Genomic DNA, 21,263 nt, shown 5'->3' on the forward strand with positions numbered 1-21,263 from the left:
CACCTTTGTTCCTGGTGCTTCTTGCATTGAAGTACATGAACTTTAGCCCTTCTATCTTACTACCTTTACACCCTTTTTTCTGCTTCTCTTTCCTCAAAGCCTCTTTATATGTTAGATCTGGCTTTATTCCATGCACTATACTTGCAGTTCTCGCATGACCTTTATCCTCCTCCACCTCACTAGCTGCTCTAACACTCTGGTTCCCCCCCCCCTGCAAATCTAGTTTAAACCCCCCGGAGCAGCACTAGCAAACCTTCCCGCAAGGATATTAGTCCCCCTCCAGTTTAGTTGCAATCCATCCCATCGGAACAGGTCCCACCTTCCCTGGAACAAGGCCTAATTGTCCAGAAACATGAAGCCCTCCTTCCAGCACCAACTCTTTAGCCACGTATTTAGCTGCATTATCTTCCTATTTCTAGCTTCACTAGTGTGTGGCTTGGGTAGCAATCCTGAGATTGCAACCCTGGAGATCCTGTCCATCAACTTTGCGCCTAACTCCCTAAAATCTCTTTGCAGGACCTCCTACTTCTTCCTATCTATGTACTTCTATTGTACTCAACGTAATCTTTCATTGAACTCAATGTCAGTAAGACTAAGGAATTGATTCTGGACTTCAGGAAGAGGAAGTCAAAGGAACACACAGCAGTCCTCGTCAAAGGATCGGAAATGGAAAGGTTGAGCAGTTTCAAGTTCCTGGGTGTCAACTTCCCTGAGTATTTATCGTGGGCCCAACATATTGAAACAATTATAAAGAAGGCACAACAGTGGCTATATTTCATTAGGAGTTTGAGGAGACTTGGTTTGTCACCAAAGGCACTTGCAAATTTCTACATATGTACCGTGGAAAGCATTATAACTGGCTGCATCACCATCTGATACGGAACAGCAGAAAATTGTAAACTCAACCCGCTCTATTATGAGCCTTGGCTCCCAGCATCCAGGACACCTTCAAACAGTAGTGCCTCAAAAAGGCGTCATTCACCATTAAAGACTCCGATCACTCATGACAGCCCTCCTCTCATTGCTTGCATCAAGGAGGAGGTACGCACACATTCGATATTTCAGGAACAGCTTCTGATCCTCAGCCACTTAATTTCTGATTGGGCAATATACCCCTGAACATTACCTCAGCATTTTTCCCTCTCTTTGTGCAATTCTTACTTAATTTAATTTTATATTATAGTATTTTTATTGTAATCTATGGTTTTTATTATTATGTTTTGCAATGTACAGCTGACTCAAAACAACAAATTTCACAATACAGTCAGCCCTCCATATCCACGGATCGTGATAGTTACGTCTGTACTAAATATGTACGGGCTTTTTTTTTCTTGTCATTATTCCCTAAACAATACAGTATAACAACTATTTACATAGCATTTACATTGTATTAGGTATTATAAGTAATCTAGAGATAGTTTAAAGTATACGGGAGGATGTGCGTAGGTTATATGCAAATTCTACGCCATTTTATATTAGGGACTTGAGCATCCGCAGATTTTGGTATCCGCGGGGGGTACTGGAACTAATCCCCTGTGGATACAGAAGGACAACTGTATATACTAGGATTTTGATTCTGAAAAGGTTAATTGGGCTTGTACAGTATGATCTATACCTCACAAATTGATGCTGACTATCCTGAAACAGACTATGCTTCTCCAAATGTTTGTAAACCCTGTCTCTAAGAATCTTCTCCAATAGCTTGCGCACCAATGATGTAACAATTATTGGTTTACAGTTCCCAGGTTTGTCCTGATTTCTCAAAAAAAGGAATAACAATTGCCACCCTACGTTTTTCTTGTACTAATCCTGTGGCCAGTAAAGACACAAACATCTTTCTTAGGCAATTGTTTCATACAAACTTGTGTTACTTTCCAATGTCTCCTGAGTACCTATACATTTACTATGGTTCAGAAGAGCTGGGACAGGCACCAAGAATTGACCGGAGTACACAGTGAAGGTGAAGCAGAAACTGGAATTACAGGAGCCGAACTCTCTGTAGATTGTGAGCAAGAATCCGATGGGAGGGGCCTATACCGATTCACTGCACGACAGCAATCACGCATGTTATCTTCCATTTTATCTGGAGGCTAAAGAAGACCTTGTCTGCTGAGGTGCTATATACAAAATTAGAGAGAAAGGGGGAAGTGTACAATAGGTAGCCCTTTGACTTTTGTAACTGGCTCCAGTAAGCTGTGTACAGATGCTTGGTATTCATACGTCAACATATGCTAAGATTCTTTACATCCCTCCTGTCATGTTACGGCAGAACACCACTGCACTTCCATTGTGCAGAAATGTTTGACCACGAATCAGCCTGGCAGTAATCTGCATGAAATATCAAGAGCCCAGTGGGAAAAGCTGAGCAGATCCCTTTGGACAGCTCCCTGAAGATATTTGGTAGAGTGCTTCCAAACAAGCACCAAGACCTGGGTTAGCTGGTGGAGAGAAGGACCCTCCTGCCAAATCCTTCAATGTAGTGTCAGCACCACCGGCCTTGAGGAAGCTACACAGGATGAGAACACGTCAAACTCATTCTCGAGTATTCATCTCACAGGTAAGCCAGGAAAAAGCTGCCATTGCCTTTATTGGAGTTTGCCCTGGACAACTGCAGAACACAGGAATTGTGATCAACAGACTGTTTGTCGGATTATGCACAAGCCAAAAACATACTACTGAGAGGTTACATCTTGGTGAAAGATTTCCTCCAGCTTGCCAAAAAAATGTTGACCTTCTAGTAGAAGAGGTGGTCCATTAACTGAATTTTGCAGATTGGCACATTCCACCATCCAGCTGATGCTGTAAATCTAGAGCAGTTGCAGTGAAGTTTTTATAGGGAAGGTTTGAGACCCATTCCCATTACACACCACGGGGCTCAAAGCAATGTAAAATGAAAACCATCAAACTCTTTACTCAGGAAAAGTGTGTTACAGAAAGTGATGCTGCACTGGCATAAAGCACATGGAATAGTATGACTTTGATTGTGACTTGAATGAAGTGAATTGTGTATTTGAAACATTATGGGTAAAATTGTCTGGCTGCAGTAGAGCACTTGTGCTCCATGGGAATTTGATTTGCATCTGCATTTCTGACTTGCAGACTGTTTGGATTATGAACAGTTGACAGGAACAGAACCCTGTTGTAACCTAGGAAAGACCTGTAGTCACAGAAAGTCAGCAACCTGCAGAGCTGGAGCTGAAATATCCCCATCATCCATGTATGGGGACATTTGATGTGAGCACCTCCACCTCATGGGATTATCCCCATTCATACCCTTAAACCTCTTGATGTACTAATTGGTCAGTACAATATACAAACACAACAGAAGAGAAAGTGCAGCCTTGCCAAACTCCAGATTTGATCATGATTTAATTTAATCTGTGCCATGGAAGTTGTGTAGACTGGTTATATCAAATTTCTGTTCTTTGCTCCAAGCCTCTCTTTTGAGAGCATATTCATCTTGAATGTGGCAGTCACCAGCCTTCCCTTGCTTCAAGCTAGTCCTGAATCCTATATGGAGGTGATTGTATCCTTAAGGAAAGCAAAATCAGCAGAGATCTTCTTTACGACTCTAGCAAGGGCCTGATACAGGTGAATCGCCAGCTGCAAAGCAGACTTGATTGGTGACATTGATTGGTGATTGGTGATTGGAGACAATAATAGTACACCTGATGAAGTGTGTGAAGGAAGAGAAGTGGGTGCAGTTATTATTACAAGAGAGAAGGTGCTCAAAAAGCTGAAAGACCTAAAGGTACATAAGTCACCTGGACCAGATGAATTGCACACAAGGGTTCTGATAGAGGTAGCGTTAGAGATTGTGGTGCCATTAGAAATAATCTTTCAAAAATCATTGGACTCTAGCATGATGCCAGAGGTCTGGAAAATTGCAAATGTCACTCCACTCATTAAGAAAGCAGGAAGGCAGCAGAAAGGAAATAATAGACTGGTTAGCCAGTCAGCGGTTGGGAAGATGTTAGACTCAATTGTTAAGGATGAGGTGATGGAGTACTTGGTGACATAGGACAAGATAGTACAAAGTCAGCATAGTTTCCTTCTGGGAAAATCCTGCCTGATGAACCTATTGGAATTGTTTGAGGAGATTACAAGTAGGATTGATAATGGGAATACAGTGGATGTTGTATATTTGGACTTTCAGAAGGCCTTTGACAAGGTGCCACACATGAGGCTGCATACCAAGTTAAGAGCCTATGGTATTACAGGAAAGTTACTAAAATGGTAAGAGCATTGTCTGATTGTTCGGAGGCAGCGAGTGGGAACAAAGGATCCTTTTCTGGTTAGCTGCCAGTGGTTAGCATTCATTTCATTTCAAGAGGTCTAGAATACAAGAGCAAGGATGTGATGCTGAATCTTTATAAGGCACCAGTGAGGCCTCACTTTGAGTACTGTCAACAGTTTTGGGCCCCTCATCTTAGAAAAGATGTGCAAGCATTGGAGAAGGTCCAGAGGAAGCTCACAAGGATGATTCCAAAAATAAAACTGTTATCATACGCGGAACGTTTGATTGTTCTGGGTCTGTACTCGCTGAAATTCAGAAGGATCGGGGGGGAATCTCAATGAAACCTTTCGAATGTTGAAAGGCCTAGACAGAGTAGATGTAGAAAGGATGTTTCCCATAGCTGGAGAGTCTAGGACAAGAGGGCACAGCCTCAGGATAGAGGGATGCCTTTTCAAAACAGAAATGCGGAGAAATTTCTTCAGCCAGAGGGTGGTGAATTTGTAGAATTTGTTACCACATGCAGCTGTGGAGGCCGAGTTGTTGGGTGTATTTAAGGCAGAAATTGATAGATTCTTGATTGGACATGGTATCAAAGGTTACGGGGAGAAGGCCGGGAACTGGGGTTGAGGAGGAGATAGAAAAAAGGATCAGGCATGATTGAATGGTGGAGCAGGCTCGATGGGCCAGGTGGCCTAATTCTGCTGCTATGTCTTATGATCTTATGGACCTATTCTCATAAGGCATGCTATCTGATCCAGGCAACATCTTTGTAGTGATGATCAGATTCGGAGTGCAGCAAAGCCTTTGGCATACAATGTAAGCAGTCAGTGGAGCAAATTGTTCTACCCTGTCACATGCAGGAAATGTAACTAGGAAGGAGGTGGGTAGTGAAAGGAAATTGACCAAGGTTCTTAATCATGATTGATAGCTGTAACTCCAGCTGAAGAGTACATGAGAGGTGAGAGCAATGCCAGGTTTGGCTGCAAGGCCTCCACAGCTCAACAGTCTTTGCCAGCTGTCAGATATGAATAATAAGCACAGAATGTTTAAATGAATAGACATAAATCCTAGTAAGACAAGCCATTGTAAAATGCATTGGGGCAGTAATTGTTCCTTTGTTAAGTCAGATCAAGTTGATTTCATCATATGGTAAGGTACAGGTATAATGAAAACTTGGTAGAAGCAGCGTCATAGGCACGTAGATTCAGACAAAAGCACACAAGTATAACTGAAGCATAAACTTGTAGAAGACAACCTCTGTGCAAAACAAGGTATTAGTGTAAAATAAACAATCAGTCACAAGTCCACAGTGTTTCATTGCTGAGATAAGATTAGAGTTGTGCAGATCAGTTCAAGAATCTGATAGTTGTAGGAAAGTAGCTATTCCTGAAAGTTATACATGCCATATTGTGTGAGAATTTCAGAAGAGTAGTTCAGTACTCATAATTTATTAGATAATGTGTTCAGCAAACACTGTAGAAACTCAAACTCTTCTTGGATATAATGTTTAGAGAAAAAGTGGCATTGTTGTATGACATAATGAAGGTAAAGGAAAATGTAAGAAATGCACTGATTGAATTATACTTCCAGTTTGCATTTTTATGAATAAAGTTTAGTTTTGAAATTTTAAAAAAACATGACAGAGACAACTTTGTAATCTTAATGCATCTTCTCTGCTTTCCTCTCCTTGAGATGATTCTACAGAGCAACCTGGAATTGTACTAAGGCAGCACAGCCCTCAAAATGAGATAAAAAAAAGAGGGAGAAATTGAAGGAGAAAATTATCATCCAAATTGTATCCTACAAAAAGATTAGAAAATCCCTTCTCCTTCTATTTATTAGCAATTGCACTGATCGTATTTGAGGCATTGAAAAGAAAACCCAGAGAGAAGCTGTAAAGTTGTTAGGTGATCAAACAACAACCAGGAGGTTTGCTAATGAGATAATGGCCTATACTCTAGCAAGCATCAGGATGGATTAAAGGAAAGAATTTGCGTATTCAGTGCATTAGTGTCATGTTGAATTACGCACATCACAACAAGGATAAAAACTAAGTACAATAATATATTCATTGTGTCTTTGCTGGTCTCACTTTGACAAAAATAGTCCAATTTCTAGAATAATTTCAACCATCAAAGTATGCAATAAAAGTTATCAAAACATGATAGCATTGGGCTTTGGAGTTCACTATTTAGCATGGTGTCCATGAGTTATATGATTAAATGGATTATCAAAATCAACTGAAAATCGTATTGGTATTTTCTTGTGGAATTCAATCACCGTGTGAAGGGCCAGATCTGGATGCACAACTTTGAAGTTACTTGACAAAACAAAGCTTTCTTATTCACAGTAACAGCCCATAGGCATTAGTTGGGAAATCATCTCAACAGAACCTTGTAAGGTTGCTTGACCAGTTCTTTGATGGCCTGCCTGACCTTAAAGAGTTGACCTTTCAGGAAAAAGATGGGAAGAAATAATGTTGCCCAGAGAGTAGTTAACTCTCTTATGGTCTTTAAAATTCTTGACTCAAGATTATTAGGAGGATCTGTTCCAGAAAGAGATTGATAGAATTTCTGGATATTTGGGAATTTAAGAAATGAGGGATCAATAGTGCTGATGAAAAAGAGAGTGTGAATACAACTGTGAGAAGTGTATCCAGCTGCAGTTTGTAACAATCCACGTTAAGGAGATGGAGCTGGAACTAGATTAACTCCAGATCATTCAGGAGGCTGCAGATGTGATGCAAGGACATGTAAAGAAGCAGTTACACCCAAGGTGCAGGACACAGAAAACCTAGTGACAGTTAGGAAGGAGAAAGAGGTTAAACAGCCAGTGCAGAGAACAACAGATACAGATATACCACTTTTGATACTCTTGAGAGGGTGACCTAACAGGAGAAAATCACAGCAGTCGGGTCTCAGGCACTGATTCTGGTTCTGTGACTCAGAATGGAAGGGGGGAAATGAGGTGCTGTGGTGATAGGGGATTCACTAGTTAGGGGAATGGATAGAAGGTGGTGTGGGCGAGGATCTGTGACATCTTGGATCAAGTCTTCAGCATTCTTAGGTGGGAGAGTGAAAAGCCAGAGGTGTGGTCCAGGTAGGCACCAATGGCATGAGAGTGACAACATTGGGAAGGCAAAGGGCAGGATCTCCAGGGTTGTTATCTCAGCATTGCTATCTGTCACGTGCTAGTGAAGCCAGAACTAGGAAGACTATACTATTTAACACGTGGCTAAGAAGTTGGTGTGGGAGGGAGGGCATAAGATTTGTGGATCATTAGGCTCTCTACCAGGATGTGTGCAGAAGAGATGGTTTGCGCCTGAGCTGGAGTGTGAATAATATTCTAGCATGAAGTTTTGCTAAAGCTGCACGGTGAGGTTTAAACTAGAGTTACAGATCACCCAACAATCCTAGATATTTAGAGGAACAAATTTCGAAAGAGATCGCAGACTGTTGCAAGAAACATAAGGTTGTTATAGTAGGTAATTTTAACTTTCCACATATTGACTGGCTGTTAACACTCAAACAATAAAGACACGTTTTTCTTTCACTTAAACAACTTCACTTTCAATGTCTCCATTCAATACATAAGGGCCACAACCTCATTAATCCCACAGATCCCCCATTCCCCCATTACAGGAGAAGTGTGCTTGCCTACTAAATACTTACATAGCCTAAATGAACAGAACTTAACATGGGAATCCAATACTGTAAAAGGACTGGATGGGATAGAGTTTGTCAAATGTGTTCAGGAAATTTTCCTTCATCAGTATGTGGAAGTCCAATGAGAGAGTGTGTTACTGGATCTGCTATTAGGGAAGGAGACGGGGCAGGCAACAGAAGTTTGTGCTGGGCAACACTTTGCATTCAGTGACCACAATGTCATTTGCTTCAAATTAAATATGCAAAAATAGAGGTCTGGTCCGTGGGTTGAAATTCTAAATTGGAGAAAGACCTATTGTGATAATACCAGAAATGTTTTGATAAGTGTGGATTGAGAAGTAGAAGGCCTTCAAAAATGAAAGCTTGAGAGTACAAAGCTTGTAGGTGCCTATCAGAATAAAAGGTAAAGATAACAATTGAAGGCAACCTTGGATTTCAAGAGATATTGAGGCCCTGGTTAAGAGAAGAAAAGAGGTGCATAGCAGATATGGGCATGTAGAAACAAATGAGGAGCTTTTGGAGTACAAGAAATGCAAAAAAAACATAAGAAAAAAATTAGGAAGGATAAAAGAAGGAATGAAGTTGCTCTAGAAAACAAGGTGAAGAAAATCCCAAGAGATTCTACAGATTTTTTTAAGAGCAAAAGGATTGCAAGGGACATAATTCGTCCTCTGGAAGATTAGAATGGTAATCCATGTGTGGAGCCAAAATAAATGAATACTTTGCATCTGTATTTACTTAGGAGACAGGTAAAGAGTCTATAGAAGTTAGGAAAAGTGGCATCAACTTCATGGACCCTGTATAGATTACAGAAGTGGAAGTGTCTGCTACCCTGGGGAAAATCAGGGTGGATAAATCCCCAGTTCCTGACAAGGAGTTCCCTTGAATCTTACAGGAGGCAAGTGCAGAATTTGCCAGGGCCCTAGCAGAGATATTTAAAATATCCTTAGCAGCAGGAGAGATGCCAGAAGATTGGAAGATAGCCAATGTTGTTTGGCTGGTTAAAAAAGGCTCTAAACAGAAATCAGAAAGTTATAGGCCAGTGAGTCTGACATCATTTGTGGGAAAGTTATTGGAAGTATTCAAAGGGACCGGATATATAAATATTTGGATAGACATGGACTGATAAAAGATAGTCAGCATGGTTTCATGTGTGGTAGGTCATGTCTACCCAATCTAATAGAGTGCTACGAGGAAGTCAACAGGTAAGTGAGTGGAGGCAAGGCAGTGGAAGTAGTCTACATGAACTTTAGTAAGGCATTTGACAAGGTCCTGCATGGGAGGCTGGTCAAGAAGGTTCAGTCGCTTGGCATTCAGGCTGAGGTAGTAAGTTGGATTAGACTTCGGCTTTATAAGAGAAGCCAGAAAATGGTGGTAGAGGATTGCCTCTCTAACAGGAGACTTGTGATTAGTGGTGTGCCGCAGAGATCAGTGCTGAATCCTTTGTTGTTTGTCATCGATATCAATGATCCAGATGATAATGTGATTAATTGGATCAGCAAATTTGTGGATGACACCAAGTTTGTGGGTGTAGTAAACAGTGAGGAAGGTTAACACAGCTTGCAGAGAGGCCTGCAACAACTGGAAAGTAGACTCAAAAATAGCAGGTAGAATTTAATACAGACAAGAGCAAGGTTTTGCACATGGTAGGACCCATCAGGGTAGGTCTTTCACAGTGAGAGGTAGGGCATTGAAGAGTGTGGTAGAGCAAAGGGATCTGGGAATACTGCTCCATAATTCATTGAAAATGACTTCATTGGTAGATAGGGTGAATTGAATAGGGTTGTAAAGAAAGCTTATGGCACATTAGCCTTCATAAATCAACGTATTAAATACAGGAGACAGGATGTTGTGTTGAAGTTGTATAAGACATTGGTGAGACCTAATTTGGAGTATTGTGTGCAGCTTTGGTCACCTCCATACAGCAAAGATATAAACAAAGTTGAAAAGTACAGAGAAAATCCACAAGGAGTGTTGCCAGGTCTGGAGGACCTAAGTTATAAGGAAAGATTAAATAAGTTAGGACTGTATTCTCTAAAACTTAGAAGATTGAAAGGAGATTTGAAAGAGGTATACAAAGTTATGAGGGGTATATATATATATTTAAGATAAATACAAGAAGGTTTTCCCACAGAATTTGGGTGAGACTACACAACAGGTCATGGGTTAAGAGTGAAAGGTGGGAACTTAATTAGAACATGAGGGGAAACTTCTTCACTCAGAGGGTTGTGTGTGTGGAATGAATTGCCAACACAAGTGATGCATGCGAACTCTATTTCAATGTTTAAGAGAAGTTTGGACAGGTACGTGGATAATAGTTCCTCCAGCATTTTAAGTGTGTTTCTCAGATTTCTAACATCTGTGGATTTTCTCTTGTTTGTGAGAGCGGCACACTACGGTGGTGATGTGCAGGGGTCATGAGAAAATTTTGGGCATGGCCATAGGGAATACAGTAAAGAAACCTACATTAGGCCACTGTTGATTGACTACAGATTACTAAATGTACCATTTTTTATTGATGAACCATAGAGAGCATCCTATTCAGATTCTTCATGATTTGGCATAGCAATGGCTCTTCCCAACACCACAAGGAAGAAGAGGCAATTCCCAAGCTACCCTAACACAAGAGAAATGATGCTTGAACCAGATCATTTTTGTTCCATGTATTTCCTGTTCCTAATCATTCTTGAGAAAGTGGTAATAAACCATCTTCTAGAACTACCATTACCTCTCTGATGAAGTTTCAGATGGGTAAAAAGATTTACATTACACCATTGGATTAGGCAAAGGTGGGCTGGTAATGCATGTTTAAGTAAAAAAAAATCTTCAAATTGGAAGAGAACTTGCCAGTGTAAATGTTCTGATGAATTACTTGCTAAATCAGAATCAGATCCAGAATTAAATGTGTTATCATTGACATAAATTGTGAAAATTATTGTTTTCTGGCTGCAGTACAGTGCAAGATATAAGTTAAATAAGAAATAAAATAGTAAATAGTGCAGAAGAGGGATAGTGAAGTAGTGCACATGGTTCATTGACTGCTCAGAAATCTGATGGTGGAGTGGAAGACACTATTCTGAAAACATTGAGCATGTATCTTCAGGCTCTTGTACCTTCTCTGCGATAGTAGTGATGTAAAGAGAACCTGTCCTGGATGGCGAAAGTCCTTAATGATGATAGCCATTGAGGCACCAACTTTTGAAGATCTCTTCAATGTTGAGGAGGCTTGTGCCCATGATGGAGCTTGATGAGTTTACTAACCCCTGCAGTTTCTTTCATTCCTGTTCATTGAGATACTCCGTACTAGTCAGTGATGTAAAACAGTCAGAATGCTCTCCATGGTACGCTTGCAGAAATTTTTGCTAGAGTCTTTGTTGACAAGCAAATCTCCTGAAATTCCTGAAGAGATAGAGCTACTGGATTGTCTATTTCATGATCGCATCAACATGTTGTGTCTGGATAGATCCTTCGAGATGCTGATGCCCAGGAAATTGAAGCTCATCACCATTTCCACTGCTAATCCTTCAATTAGGTCTGGTGTGCACTCTCCCAATTTTTCCTTCATGAAGTCCACAATCAATTACTTGGTCTTTCTGATGTTAGGTGCAAGGTCATTGTTGCAACAACTGCTCCATAGATCTTGAATTTACATGTTGAACTGGGATTAAATGCAGCATATGCATGCTAAATAATTGCAGTCAGCAATCAGGTTTTCAATGCAATTCAGTTATGCATTTTGTAAAAATATTGACGTTGTTGACAATTTGTGGTATTATCTTCAACTTGCAAGAAATAGATTTAGAAATTGAGTCACTGAGTAGGTTCGCTGATGTCTTTAGAGAAAATAGATAAAGATAACATCAACAGTTAGCATTTTACTCAATTCTACCAGGAATTGTCAAATACCAGGAGGTAGCGTGATAATATTTCATAACTTACTGACAGTTAGTGGGTCTATAAGACTATACAACCATAAGACATGGAAGCAGAATTAGACCATTTGGCCCATCGAGTCTGCTTCACCATTCCATCAGGACCAATTCATTATCCCCCTCAATTCCATTTTCCTGCTTTCTCCCTGCAATCTTTCACAGACTGATTAATTACGAACCTATCAATCTCTGCTTTAAATGTACTCAATGATCCACAGCCATCCGTGGAAATGAATCCCACAGATTCCCCACCATCTGGCTAACGAAATTCCTTCTCGTCTCTGTTCTAAATGGATATTGCTCTATTCTAAAGCTGTGCCCTCTGGCCCTAGATTCACCCACTAAAGGGAATATCCAATTCGCATCCATTGTCTAGGCCTTTCAATATTCAATAGGTTTCAATCGAATCTCCTTGATTTTTTTTAACTCCCACAAGTACAATCCCAGAGCCATCAAACGCTCCTCATATGTTACCCTTTTCATTCCCAGAATCATTCTTGTGAACCTCCTTTGGACCCTCTCCAATGCCAGCTTTTTCTTAGAAAAAGGGCCCAAGGCTGGTCATACTCCGTGTGGTCTGACCAAAGCCTTATAAAGTGTTAGCACCACATCCTCTCTCTTATATTTTATTCCTCTCAAAATGAATGCTAACATTGCTTTTCCTTCCTTACAACTGTCTCAACCTACAAGCTAACCTTTAGGATTCCTAAGTCCCTTTGCGACTCTGATTTTTGAATTTTCTCCCTGTTTAGAAAATAGTCTACACTTTTATTCCAAAAGCCTTCAAAGTTAGGTTCAAAGTAAATTTATGTACAAAGTACATATACTGTACATCACAATATACAACCTGAGATTAATTTTCTTGCAGGCATACACAGTAAATGCGAGAAACATCATGGAATGAATGAAAGACCACACCCAACAGGGTGGGCAAACAACAAATGTGCAGAAGACAACAAACTGTGTAAATATAAAAGAAAAAAGAAATAATAATAAATAAATAAACAATAAATATTGAGAACGTGAGATGAAGAGTCCTTGAAAGAGACTCTATAGGTTGTGGGATCAGTTCAATGATGGAGCAAGCAAAGTTGTCCCCACTTGTTCAAAAGCCTGATGATTGAGGGCTAATGGCTGTTCCTGAACATAGTAGTGTGAGTTCTGAGTCTCCTGCACCTTTTTCCTGATGTCAGTAATGAAAAGAGAGTATGGCCTGGGTGGGTGGAGTACTTGATGATGGATCTGCTTTCTTCCTACAGTGCTCAATGTAATTGTGCTCAACGGTGGGGAGGGATTTACCTGTGATGGACTGGGCCGTATCTGCTATTTTTTTATAGGATTTTTCATTCATGGGCATTAGTGTTTCCATACCAGGCTGTGATGCAAGCAATCAATAAACTTGTCATCATGCATCTATAGAAGTTTGTCAAAATTGTAGATGTCCTGCTGAATCTTCACAAACTTCAATAAAAGTAGAGGCGCTGTCATGCTTTCTTTGTAATTGCACAAGTAGGACAGCCACTCTGAAATTAAATCTCTGAGGAATTTAAAGTTGCTGACCCTCTCCAGTCTGATCCTCCAGTGAGGACTATCTCATAGATCTCTCTTTTCCTCCTCCTGAAGTTAATAATCAGTTCTTTGGTCTTGTCATTGCATGAGAGGTTTTTGTTGTGGCATCACTCAACCAGATTATCAATCCCCTTCCTATATGCAGATTTGTCGCCACTTGTGATTCCGCCAACAACAGTGGTGTCATTAGCAAACTTAAATATAGCATTGGAGTTGTGTTTAGTCTCATATACTTGAGTATAAAGTGAATAAAGCAGGGAGCTAATCACATAGCCTTGTGGTGCACCTGTATTGATGGAGATTGTGAAGGAGATGTTGTTGCCAATCTAAACTGACTGGGATCTGCAAGTGAGGAAATTAAGGATCCAATTGCACAGGGAAGTATTGAAGCCAAGCCCTTGAAGATTATTGATTAGTTTTGAGGGGATAATGGTATTAAATGCCAAGCTAGCCGATAAAGAACAGCTTGATGTATGTGCCTTTGCTATCCAGATGTTCCAGGATTCAGTGACGAGCCAATGAAATGTATCAATTCCATCATCCAAATCGACACAAGACTTCCTTATTTGAAATTTAATTACATTTTGCTTAAGAAGATTTTTTTTTCCTACAAAGGGCCAAGTTCATTTATTCTGAAGAATCTGCACCTCTATATTTTTGCCAACAGTTCCCATGTTACCTATTCCACTAGCATTTGATATAAGCATCCTAACTACCTTGCAAAAATTTCCACTTCCAATTATATGACAATGGCTAGCAAACACTTGTAATTTCATTAATATTATATTTAAAAAGACATAATTCACAGGAGCCAGAAATGAGTGTGAAAAATTCTCTCTCCATTTTTAATCTTGCATACATATCAAGAAAAAATCAATACACTATTAAGAAAATGGAGATTATTTTACAAAAATACTGAACCCATTTCCTTTCTGCAAGTTTATGGTGCTGGATAGTCTAAAGCTAAATGTAATTGTGTTCTATTTAAGATTCATTGTTACCTTCCTAACTTATTTGGAAGATGGAATAGCAGAGGGAATTGTGTGATTGAATTATTGACCTATCTGACATTCATGTAGGTTTCTAGCACCTAAGTCCCGCAGAAATGAGAGCAACTAACAGTCTGCTTGTTTCTGAAACTTCCTTCACACTTCAAGATGAAGGGTACAGAAATGATCAATACAACTATCAGTAGAATAGAGAGTAACAGTTATCTATATTTCAGATGGATCTCCTCCTTTGCTCCATATGCTGTCTTTTCATTCTTGTGAGCAAAGTGCGATCACATCTATAAAGCAGGTAGTGCATCATTTTCTCTGCTGTAAAAGGAACACTAAGAATACTGGCAGTAATCTTACTGATGGAGTTCCAGATTTATCCCTTGTACATAAATATTAACAGCAAAGTAGAATAGATTTATTCCAGCTGAATTATGAGCTCCCATAGCACATCAAGAAACTATTGGTTGATCATATTTCATAATTATTTGAGGAATTAATTAAATTAGACCCATTTATCTCATCTTTCCCTATAGTTCTTCAAATACTTTATCTTCATATATATGATCTATTTTCTTTCAAAAGTTGCACTTGAGTCAGCATCCATCATGCTCATTTTGGTCAATCATTTCAAATCATGACAGTGCACTACATAAAATTTTCCCCTTCTCCTTTGGCGCTCTTACTTAGTTCATTTACCAGTAATCTAACATCATGTATTACCAGTTTACTTTTTGTAAACCAACATATCCCAGCTTCAGTTTCAGTTTTATACCATTCACTGAGCTAACACATGATTATTTCAAAATGCCTCTTTAGTGAACAGTCTCAAAACTTCAAAAGCAAGATGTTCAACTATATATATATAAAGCCAGTGCTTGATTTTGCCACATTATCTATTTCCTACTATGAAAAATCATTCCTAGGTAAGATATTAACAAATTCAAAGTTCAAACTTCAAAATAAAGTTATTATCAAAGGTCATATGTGTCACCATTTCCAACCCTGAGATTCATTTTCTTGCAAACAATCACTGTAAATACTGGACGCCTGGCAAAGGGGGCGCTAGCCCATGATTAACTCCATTGCTTCTCTCTGATTAAGGCAACAAGCAAGGGTGAAGTTGACAACGGCCAGAGCAGATAGGCGGGTGTTTGGCAATGTTTGCCTGCAGTTGACCGGTCTTCCTCTCCCTCTTGCTGGCTGCTGTCAGAGGGAAGTGCAGGAGCCTTGGGATTTATGTTGTTAGGATTGATCGGCAAGACAGTGAACTCATTGTGGGAGACTTTGAGGTTCATGTTGCATGTGTTCCTGGATTCTGGTTTCTCTTTTATTTTGCTGTTTTTAAGCGGTTTGATTGGGGTGACTGATGCGGACTGTGGCACTGTAATGAACTAAACGGAATACTACTGGACTGCTGGTCTGATGTTTGATATTCTACATGCTGTTCACTTGCTTTTTGTCACTTGTGCAATTTGTTTTTTTTTTTCTGTGCATTGGGTGTTTAACGGTTCCATCATGTTTCCTTGTTTCATGGCTGCCAGTGGGAAGATAAATCTCAGAGTTGTATTCTGTATGCATACTTTCATAATAGTTCACAACCAACAAAAGACTGCATCCAACAGGATGACAAACAACAAATGTGCAAGACAATAAGCTGTGCAAATACAGAAAGAGAGTAAGGAAATAATAATAACATTTGAAATTATATGCTCCTTCATCAGTAAAATGAAAACAATTAACTCAAAGAGTAGAACTATTTTCAAAAGATATAAACATGAACTTTGGACTAGATAAGTGAAGAATATTAAACATAAAGAAAGCTGCAATAGAGCTAATAGAATATAAAACACAGCACCTGGATACATATAACTGATGGATGAATAAAAACATATAAGTATCTGGGATATGAACAAACAAAGAAAATAGATCATAGTGTGATAAAGGGAAAACTTTCGATAGAATTTACTTCAAGGCTTAAGAAAATCTGCCAAGCAGAGCTCAATGGTAAAAATATAACGAAGGCAATAAATACTTTAGTGATACACATTAACATATTCATTTAGCTTAATATCTTGGTCTGAAACTGACCTAGAAATTTACAAAGAAAAGTAAGAACTGAAATGGCAAATTCTAGAAAACACTATGTACACTTGAATGCACTTAAATTAACAATATCTTGAACAGGATGAGGAAGAGGAATCATAGACATAAAAAATGCACAATAGTCAGATAAAACTTCTGAGGATATGTTTTCATCAACAGAAAATAGGATTCAGCACTTTACATGACCATATGCAATTCTGGGAAGAAGTACACACCACTAAACTTAAATGAAAACACAACCCAGAGAAATGAAGAAATTATCACTATAGAAGAAAGAGTTAACCAGAGAAAGAGCATGACACTCCATGGAAGACATCCCCATGATCTAAGCAGACTAGATGTCAACAAGGAAGTATCGAACGCCTGGCTAACAGTTAAAAACCTCTTCCCAAAAACAGAAGGGTCCCTTGTTGCAACACATGACCAAGTAGAGAACAAAAAATATGATCATACATAATAAAAGACCAATAAGTTTAAGATGATAAATGCAGAAACTGCTGAGCGAAACCAGAAACAATCTGACACATAACAGGATCCTGCAGCAGTTTAACTCAATCTGATTACTTACCCGGGCACAATCAAGTGGCAAACATCATTCACCAAAATCTTGCTTTAAAATACAATTTCAAAAAAGACACTACACCTTACTATAAGTTCAACCTGATCCAGTTTTAGAGTCAAAGTCTTACAAATTATATTATGACCAATCCATTATTATGAGCAGGGCAATCTATAATAACCATCCAGATATAATATTACAGGATAAAGCAAGAAGACCTTACTTAATAGATACAGCCATTCCAAACACGCACAATATACAGAAATCAATAAGTGAAAAACACCAGAAATATTCTGAATTAAATGAGGAAATTGAAGGAATATGGAACATGAACTTGAATATCTACAGCTGGTATCATCCCAAAGTCACTTTACTATAGCGTTAAACAATTAGGCCTACACAACAATATGTGTGTAAATCATCAGAAAGCCATAATAATAACACCACTAGGATAGTCCAGAAGTTCCTAGCAATTGAGAGATGTGTGGTGCTTGGCTATGACCGTACCTGAGATTTTACCAGCTTGAGCTGAAAAATGCAATAAAATAATAATAAATAAGCAATAAATATCAAGAATATGAGAAGAGTGAAAGTATCCACTCTGTTTGAAAAACCTGATGGTTGAGGGGTCATAACTGTTCCTGAACCTGATGGTGTGGGTCCTGAGACTCCTTTACCTACTTCCTGATGGCAGCACGAAGAAAAGGGAATGCCTTGGGTGGTGAGGTGGGGGGAACCTTGATAATGGATGTTGCTTTCTTGCAACAGCACTCATTGTAGATATGCTTAATGGTGGGAAGGCCTTTACCCATGATGGATTGAGTCATACCCATGAATTTTTGTAGGCTTTTCCACTCAAGGGCATTTGTGTTTCCAAATTCGATCATGATTCAATCGATCAATATACTCTCCACCACACGTCTATCTAAGCTTGACAAAGTTATATGAAAGTAGAGGGGTTTGTGTGCTGTCTTCATAATGACACAAACTTGCTGGACCCAGGAGAGGTCCTTCGAAATGACAACACCAAGTAATTTAAAGTTGCTGCCTCTCTGCTCTACTGATCCCACGATAAGTGTTGGCTCATGGACCTTCAATGTACTGTAAGTTATTAATGTATTTTCAACTACAACAAAAAGATGTCAAGTCTCAATTTTGGTCCCACTCTCCTTTTCTTATTCGTATATCTACCAGAGATGTAATTCATTGCCCAAACATAATTGCCCTAGACAAGTGAAGGTTCTATTTCTTCAACTGCTGGAGATTGCCCAGTGAAGATATTCTGAACTTGTTTCTGGTATAGAGTTTGGCAAAGTTTGACAACTGCACAATTAAGTTGTGAAAAGCATGCACATTTTTTTTATAAACTTTGATTGAAAAATATCATTGCATTAAATCATCACCAAATCAGAACAAATTACTTCTCAAGGACAACATAAATAGGTCAGATCATGAACAGAACAGAGCAAAGAACAGGATGTTTAAGTTCCAGTCCAAATAGAGAGGAGGTGATCAGTGTAGGAATGTTGTCATATCATATAACAGCAGTAGTGAAAAACAATGGATTAGAGCCAACATTACAGCCAGAATTTTGTGAAGATTTTCAGCTCTTGGCATGGTCACAAATGCAGAAGTACCAGACGCTCTGGATCCTAGTCATGCCGGTAACTTTCAAAGTCAGGGTCTTTTTACTTAGTCAAACCCAGCATACCAGGTCACAAATTAAAGGCTGTGAGGTTAATTGGATTCAGAACAGATGACTGATGAATTGGAAAATATGTTTTATTTTTACGATGGACCCTTTCCATAGTGAAGTGCCAAGGGACATAATCCCTTTACTTCCAGTTATAGAGTAAGCAAAACCCCACACGACAACCATAATTATTCACTCAACTTGAACCAAGTCACACCATCAACTAGCATTGACATAGCTGCCTAAGAGTCTGTTCCTGTGCTCCTGTTTTAATGAATCTGATGCCCAACCTGAATCCTGATAACAAACAGTTTAAGAAGCCTGTGGGAGTAGGCAAAGCTCCATTCCTTGCATGGCACTTATTTTTAACAGGACCAACTGCAGTGCCACACTTTCATTCTCTCCTCCATGGAATTCTAGCCTCAGGGTGTACAGTATGGCTATAAGAGTAACACTGAAAAGAATACTGTCAGAAAATATTAGATTGAGGTTTAAAAAATAGTTATATAGACTATAGTTTAAGCTGTTGACTCCAGCCTCAGAAAATTACAGTCTGGTAACTTGAAACAGATAGCTCTGGGTGTTAGTGTGAAGCTTTGTTAGTTGTCCTGTGAAGTACAGAATTATTTCATTTCATACAAGAAATTTGGCAAGTGTTGGAAATTCAGAGGAACATAAATACACATAAAATGCTGGAGGAACTCTACAAGTGAGGCAGCATTTATGGAAATAAATAAACAGTCGATGCTTTGGGCCGAGCTTATTCTTCAGGACTGGAAAGGAAGGGAGAAGGTGACAGAATAAAAAGCTGGGGAGAGGGTATAGGAGGATAGAAGGAGCTAGAAGGTGATAGGTGAAACCAGGTAGGTAGCAAAGATAAAGTGCTGGAGAGGAAGGAATCTGATAGGAGAGGAGAGTGGAGAAAGGGAAGGACAAGGGAACCCAGGGGAAGATGAAAGGCAGGTGAGATGAGATAAGGGGCCAAAGTGGGGAATAGGAAAAGGGAAACAGTCTCTGACCCCATCACTGAGCTCATCAACTCTAGAGAACTGATCCGATGTCACCAACCTTAGCGTTTCCATACCCAACACTGTTTGCTTCTACCCCCTACTGAAGATCCACAAACCTGACTGTCCAGATAGGCCCATTGTCTCTGCCTGCACCTGTCCCACAGAACTCATGTTCTCGTACCCCTACTCCATTCTATCCCTTTAGCTACAGTCCCTTTCTACCTATATCCACAACCTTTCTCGTGTTCTCGACCTCCTCACTAATTTTCAATTCCCTGGCCTTTACAGCCTCATATTCACCATGGGTGTCCAATTCCTGTACACTTCTATCCCTGATCAAGAAAGCCTTAATGCTCTCCTCTTCTTTCTCAATAAAAGAACCTACCAGTTCTCCTCCACCATCACTATCCTCTGTCTGGCAGAATTGGTCTTCAGTCTCAACAATTTTTCCTTCAGCTCCTCCCACTTTCTCCAGACTTGGGAGGTAGCCATCGGCACCCACATGGACCCCAGCTATGACTCTCTTTTTGTTTTCTATGTAGAAACATCCATGTTCCAAGTCTTCACTGGTAAAAACTCCTCAACTCTTCCTGTGCTACATTGGCAACTGTATTGTTGCTGCTTCATGCACCTATGCTGAGCTCATCAAGTTCATCAAATGTGCCTCCAATTTTCATCCTGCACTTGAATTCACTTGGTCTATTTCTGACACCTTTCTCCCCTTTGTCGATCTCTCTGTCTCCATGTCTGGAGACAAACTGTTGACTGACATCTTTGATAAACCTACTGATTCACATGGTTATCTTGACTATACACCTTCCCACTCGGTCTCCCGTAAAAATGCTATTCTCTTTTCTCATTTCCTTCAGATCTGCTACATTTCTTCCCAGAAAGAGGCTTTCATTTCCAGGACATCAGAAATACTCCACTTCTTCAACAAATGGGGTTTCCCTTCCTCCATCATTGATGCTGCCCTCACCCGCATCTCCTGAATTTCCTGAACATCCACACTCATTCCATCTTTCTGCCATCTTAACAATGATATCAACGTGTCCTCGCCTACTATCCTATGAGTCTCTGCATCCAACACGTTATTCTCTGCAACATCCACCATCTTCAAAGGGATCATACCACTAAACATGTTGTTACCTCACCCTCTCTCTGCTTTCCACAGGGGTCACTCCCTCCATAATTCCCTTGGCTATTCATCACTCCTCAATAATCTCCCTCCTGGCACTTTTCCCTGCAAGCAACTAAAATGTTACACCTGTCCATTCACCTCCTCCCTCACCTGCATTCAGGGCCACAAACAGTCCTTCCAACTGAGGTGAAACTTTACCTGCAAGTCTGCTGGGATCATCTAGTGTGCTCAGTAATCCTGATGTGGCCTCCTCTACATTAGTGAGACCCACTGCAAGTTGGGGAAACCACTTTGTCAAGCATCTCCACTCCATCTATTTCCTATTCCCATTTTGACATGTCGGCCCATGACCT

Source organism: Mobula birostris, chromosome 4, assembly GCF_030028105.1.
Source record: "Mobula birostris isolate sMobBir1 chromosome 4, sMobBir1.hap1, whole genome shotgun sequence".
Taxonomy (NCBI): Eukaryota; Metazoa; Chordata; class Chondrichthyes; order Myliobatiformes; family Myliobatidae; genus Mobula; species Mobula birostris.